The 6000-nt window shown below is 39.3% G+C and overlaps 1 long non-coding RNA gene across 4 annotated transcripts in view; it reads right to left on the bottom strand.

Annotated features, from left to right (window-relative positions):
• Positions 1-509: 509 nt before the first annotated feature.
• Positions 510-6000, bottom strand: part of LOC106824804 (uncharacterized) — a 144585-nt gene continuing 139094 nt past the window's right edge. For all 4 annotated transcript variants that reach the window (XR_006534799.2, XR_006534797.2, XR_006534798.2 and 1 more), the window contains one exon: positions 510-1569. This is a non-coding gene — a long non-coding RNA (uncharacterized lncRNA). The remainder of the gene's footprint in view (positions 1570-6000) is intronic.

The following is a 6000-nucleotide window of genomic DNA, read 5'->3' as shown; positions in this document are numbered from 1 at the left end:
AATGGGTCTCCCCAAAATGGGCTTCATCTTTTCCCCATCAGGGTGCTTCAAAGCTCTGTGAGGTTTCCCCAGCCACTCAGTACTGTCTGAGAATTCTAGTCACATGTACCCGGAGAGACCTTTCTGGTGGCATTTCTGAATTTCTGTTGCAGTCTTGACTAGAAGCCAGGGAGAAAATCATTACAATATTTCAAAAATTCTTATTAAGTTTTACTTTTCTTCTAGTGGTGGGTGGACTTGGGTTATTCCTCTGACCACATCTGCCCTGAATTTGCATGTATAATGAAAACGGTTTTTTGTTAAAATGTTTCTGTAAAATTGTGTTTCAATTCTTACTTCAAAATATTTTGTTGTGGTCAAAATACCGGCTTTCCTAAGAGGGACTCCCTTATGAAAAAAACATGGAGAACCCAAAGTGGGTGGCTGCTAAGGGAAAGAGCAGTAGACTGAAACACCACCGTATACATAATTCTAGCAATTTCCAGCTGTTGGGAGGAAAGAGTCAATGATCATTTATAAAAAAGGTTTATTGAAGTGTAGATCCATACACAAATCTTAAGTGCAGAAATCAATGGATTTTTACATATATATGGAATATTTTCAACACCCTAGAGGGATCCTTTGTGCCCCTTCCTAAGTTCTTACCTACTGGCCCTGCCTGACCCCCCAAATCAGGTAACCAATATTGTGCTTTTTGCCACCGCAGTTGAGTTTCTCCTGTTCCTGAATTTCATATAATTGAATCATACAGTGTGTGTACTCTTCTGTGGCTAGCTTCTTTCACTCGTTCATTACTGTGTCTGTGAGGTCCAACTGTGCTGTTGCTTATGGCAGATATTCTCTTTTATTGTTGCATGGAATTCCCCTTTATTAATATTCTGCAATTTATCCATTCTACTGTAGACAGATGTTTGGGTTCTAGTTTTTAGCTATTATGAATAAGACTTCTATGAAATTCTTATTCTTCTCATTTGGTAGACAAAGATACCCATTTATCTATGGAATGGAAATACAAGGTCATAGGCTAGACATGTGTGTAGTTTTAAAAGTAGGGAATTTCAAAAGGTTTTCCAGGGGCCAGTCCGGTGGCATGGTGGTTAAATTCGAGCAGTCTGTTTCGGCAGCCCAGGGTCCACTGGTTCATATCCCAGGTGCGGACCTACGCATCCCTTACAAAGCCATGCTGTGGCATGCATCCCACATATAAAATAGACAAAGATGAGCACAGATGTTAGCTCAGAGCCAATCTTCCTCTGCAAAAAGAGGAGGATTTGTGGCAGATGTTAGCTCAGGGCTAATCGTCCTCAAAAATAAAATGGGTTTCCGAAGTGGCGACTTTAATCTAAGAGAAAAATGTAGCCTTTTCCAGAGAGAGAGAGACTGGACCATACCCCTATGGGATACACAGGAAACACATGAGACTGTGTTGCTCAGATTTTCTTCTGCGTAAGGTAGAAAACGTGGGAGGGGTTTGTTCTTAGGGGCAGCATCCAAAAGAGGATACTGAGCCTCTCCTGCTTCCCTTGGCTGCTTCTCCTTGCTGCCTCTTGGGGAAGACACGGATCAAGCCTGCAGATGGGAGAATGAGATGAAGGTGTTAGGTGAAATCACAGAGCTAAAAGAAAATCACCCCGATGTCTCAATACTGAATCAAACAACAGAAAGCATCAGTGTTTCTTTTTCTTAAATATACCATTGAAAAGAGGGAAAAGAACAAGATTAGTAACAGAGATTAGTGAATACACTACATCATTATACCTTTGTGTCACTTTCTCTAAAAGCTTAGAATGTACCATGTTAAATACTGCATCTAGCAATAATGAGTGTTTAACTACTTTAGAAGAAAAAATGTTTTTTGAGCATTCAACTTCCAAAACTACATTACAAAATTGACAACAGACACTACAATTTACTGTCTTGAATTTTTGTTGCCTTGTAAAAGGAAAAACAGCTTTAGTTAGCCTCTCATTAGGAGATAGGTTATCTATTACCATGATACTACAAATCACAATCTTGTTAATTATTCACATATGTTCTTGTTCAAGGCTTGATAAGTTTGTGTCATGAATATTTATATGTGGCAGTCCATCCCAGTCATTCCGAATTTCTCTTAGGATCAGCAGTATGAGCGCATTGTCAGCTGCAAGCTTTAGAAGGCATGTAAATACTATATGGGGGCTTTGGGGTATTTTTTAATTATTTGGTTCTATGCCCAAGTTAAGTGGGGATCTGGCAACAACCTGGCTTCTGATCAATGCAAGCATATCAGACAGATAGTTCAGGTCCCTACAGGAAAAGCTACATAAAACATTTTGTAATGTGAACTCAGGCATGTCACTCTCTCTCTCTGATGCTTAGCCTCTTCGTCCAGCAGAAGTAGGGGTTAGAGGAGAGAATCTCTAAAGGCAGCTGCCAGCTTTAATGTTTGATCACTTTATAATTTTCACCTGGCAATGTGATTGTGTTATCAGTGGCTCTCAGGGACCCAAATCATCAATATTTATCAAAAGAAGCTAATCAGTTCAATTAAACAAATATTGAATGACCACTCCTGGGCTAACACTGTTCAAAGAAGTCAAGTGAAAGTTGTTGGGTAAGTAAACGAATGAATAAATGCACGCACAGGTGAAGAAGGCACTTACTACAAAATTAGATAAATTTCTTTGAAAACACAATTAGCATATATAGCTGAGTGACATAGTTATAATGGAAATATAAACTAAAACCAAGTGCCAGCACATGTTTAGTGACTTTCCTGAAAAGTCAGATGCCAAAATCAAGGGGGGTAGGGTGGGAAGTACACCAGGCCAGAAGATCTACGCACACGTTCTGACCCTGTCACCTACCAGCTTTGTGACCTTGGGAAAATCACAGACTGTCTTTGAATCTGACTCTAACTATCAAGGGCTTAGCTGAACTTCACAGGTTAGCTGTCAAGATACTATTTCGTGCTGTCAATCTAAGAATTAATGACATGTTGAGGATAAGGTTACTTTACAAACTGAAAAGAACTATTCAACAGTTTACTTTATTGTTGTTGTAGACAGCAATTTATTGTTGTATGGTGTAAAGGCACAGGGGAATCAGTGCTCATTTACGACTGGAGGACATCAGAGAAGGCTTGATAAAAGTGACATTTGGCACAATAGCCATGTTTTCAGTCCATTCCATTTTCTGGTATGAATCAGGCACCTATTTAGAAGATCAACACAAATTGATCATTTACTATATGCCAGAACTTTGCTAGGTTTTAAAGATGCACAAATACCAATATGTGGTTCTTGACCTTGAGAAGCTCACAATCCTGTGAGATTCCTAAATATTTATTTAAAACTTCCTCTGTGCCAGGCACTGTTAGGTGCCAGCAACCAGTGGTTAACTTGGAAGGCACCAGTCTTGTCTTGAAGAGCTTCCATCTGGGCAAGAAAGGGAGACCTTCAAGCAAGCAATTTCAACACAGTGTCATAAGTGTAGGATAAAGGACTTGTGAGTTGCTGTGGGGACACATATGAGGGATGCTTAGCTCAGACTAATGGGGAAAAAAGGGAAGATGTTTAGGTGTAGTGTGGCCTAGTGCTTCTCAAAACTGAAATGTACAGGAATCATCCATGGATCTGTTAAAATGCAAGTTCTGAACCAATAGGATGGAGTGGGGCCTGAGATTCTGTATTTCTAAGAAGGTCCCAGCTAGTGCTGATGTTTCTAGTCAATGGCACTCACTTTGAATAGCATAGGATATTGTAGTATTGGATATAGCATTGTGTATAGGAAATTCAGTGAGTGGCATTGAGTTTAAAAGTAGATCATTCACATAGTTTCTGGGATATGATTTAACCTGGCTCATCTTTCTTGCTTCTTAGGGAAAAAATAACAACATCAACAAAAAACAAAGCAAAATAATAAAACAATCTTATTTCCCTTCCAATGATTCTCAAAGGCTCTCAAGAGGCATACTTTCTAGGGAGGCATATCTAAGTCATCAAAGATTTTTTAAAAACTAAGCCAATCCCTGGGAACCCCTTTTCCTGAGAATCACCACTGCAGTGAGCCCCTTTAAATAACAGATTGTTGGCACTGTGTGTCTTATCTGATAGACATGTTGGGATTGAAAGCCACTACTAGCGTTTAGAACCTGGCGAGATTCATGGTATCTGACAATCTCCATGAAATCTGTCGATGGTCTTCCCTCTAACTCCTCTGGGTTTTGGATCTTATTATGGAAATAATTTTAAAAGTACCTCTTCCTTTCCTTCTCAAGGTGTAGGTGTGGGTGGGTGAATTGGGTGTCAGGTTGAAGAATATACACTGATCCCAATTATGTTGATTCCAGCCAACATCCTAGGTAGGCAAGGTTCCAGGTAGACCCGGATACAGATAGGCGGGTACCCTGTCCTCTCTTTGTATGACTTTAATAAATTTCTCAATTTCTCTGAGTCCTAATGGCTCACCTTTAAAATGAGGTCAGTACTACATGGCTCAGGAGTGGTTGTCAGAATTAGTGGGATGACAGGGTAAAGGAGCTGGTATGCAATAGGTACCCCATCACTGCTAATGTTCTTTATCTTCCCTACCGTATTTGGAGTAAGAGACGTTCTGATTGCGTGTTCTCCTTCCGCTACTTTTTAAGAAATTCTTCATCTTTATCAAATAGAACATCTTGAAAACACCTGCCAAATCTCCTCTCCCTTGCCACCAAAAATGTGTGTGCAAAGGTCAAGGTCCAGGCAATAAGAAAGGTCAATGGCTCACAATTCAAATGTTATCAGGTAGGGTCTCTGTGTTCCCAAGGAGTTAGGACTCATGATTGAGTTCCATACTTTATCTATAATGATATCTGTCCATAAAAATTTAGATCCCAAGAATATGTCCATGATTGGGAGATTCAAGAAGACCCATAGGTATTTAATGTTTGCAAGATTCTTTTCTAACATTTGGAGTTGTGCTACAATAAAATGGGCTATCACAGGAACTAGTGAATATTCTAACACTGAAGGGTGAGCAGACACTGAGTATTGATTGTTTAATTAATTAATTAATTCATCAATCATCTATTGGATACCTACTGGATCCCAGACACTGTGTTCACTGTTAAGAGTAAAGTTTGGGACTATGCACATGGTCTCGCCTATGGCTAGACTGAGAAGTGGAAAGGACTCATGCAGGCAATAACTTGAAGCCTCTTCAAAAAATATTTTTTATATTTTATTATTTACCCGGTAGGGCAGGGAGAAATGTACTTTCTATAGATAAAATTCTTATAGCATTTAATGCTCAAAATAAAAGACTTTTTAAATGTTCCAGAGGTGAAATATTTTTACTTTTGTGAAATGGTTTTAGAATTATAATTTTGTGAGCTGGACAACTTCTTGGTGATCATATTAAAGAGCTTACATTATAGATACTCTAACAAAGACACAAGTCTCAGTCAATAGAACCAAATTGTGTATTCTTTGGTTTGGGGAATGCAGATGATTTTGCTGATGCCAACCAATGCTCACTTGGCTGGTCACTGGGTTAGTGGCGAGGCCAGGTCTGAACACTGAAATTTACACATGCCTGCAATGAACGTGTTCAACAGAAACAGACTGATGCTGGCGAGGAGTGGTTTACACTCAAGTATGTCATCTCCCTCTAATGTAGTTGGGCCAGTTTCTATTTTGCTTGTTATGTAAGAACTGGGAGAACAAATATAATCCAGTGGGTGCCATTTTTCTGGTTTGCTCCAGCTTTGTTTTACAATTCCTTGTAGATTACGGATCCCAAGTAGCTACCTTGTTGACCTATTCCTTAATCCAACTTTGCCTCTTATTCCCAAGTAGTCTAATGATTCACACAAAAGGGCATGAAAACAAATAATTACAACCTATTGGGATAAATGTTGTATTAATTATTTCTGCTTGACACTTGGCAGTAGTCAAGGAGAAACAAGGTGAGATCAAGGAGAAGCCAATTTGGTCGTCAAAACTCCATGGGCACTGGGTTATATTTGAAGGGACTTCT

This window comes from Equus asinus, chromosome 12 (genome assembly GCF_041296235.1).
Source record: "Equus asinus isolate D_3611 breed Donkey chromosome 12, EquAss-T2T_v2, whole genome shotgun sequence".
NCBI lineage: Eukaryota > Metazoa > Chordata > Mammalia > Perissodactyla > Equidae > Equus > Equus asinus.
This window is presented reverse-complemented; position numbering and strand designations above follow the sequence as displayed.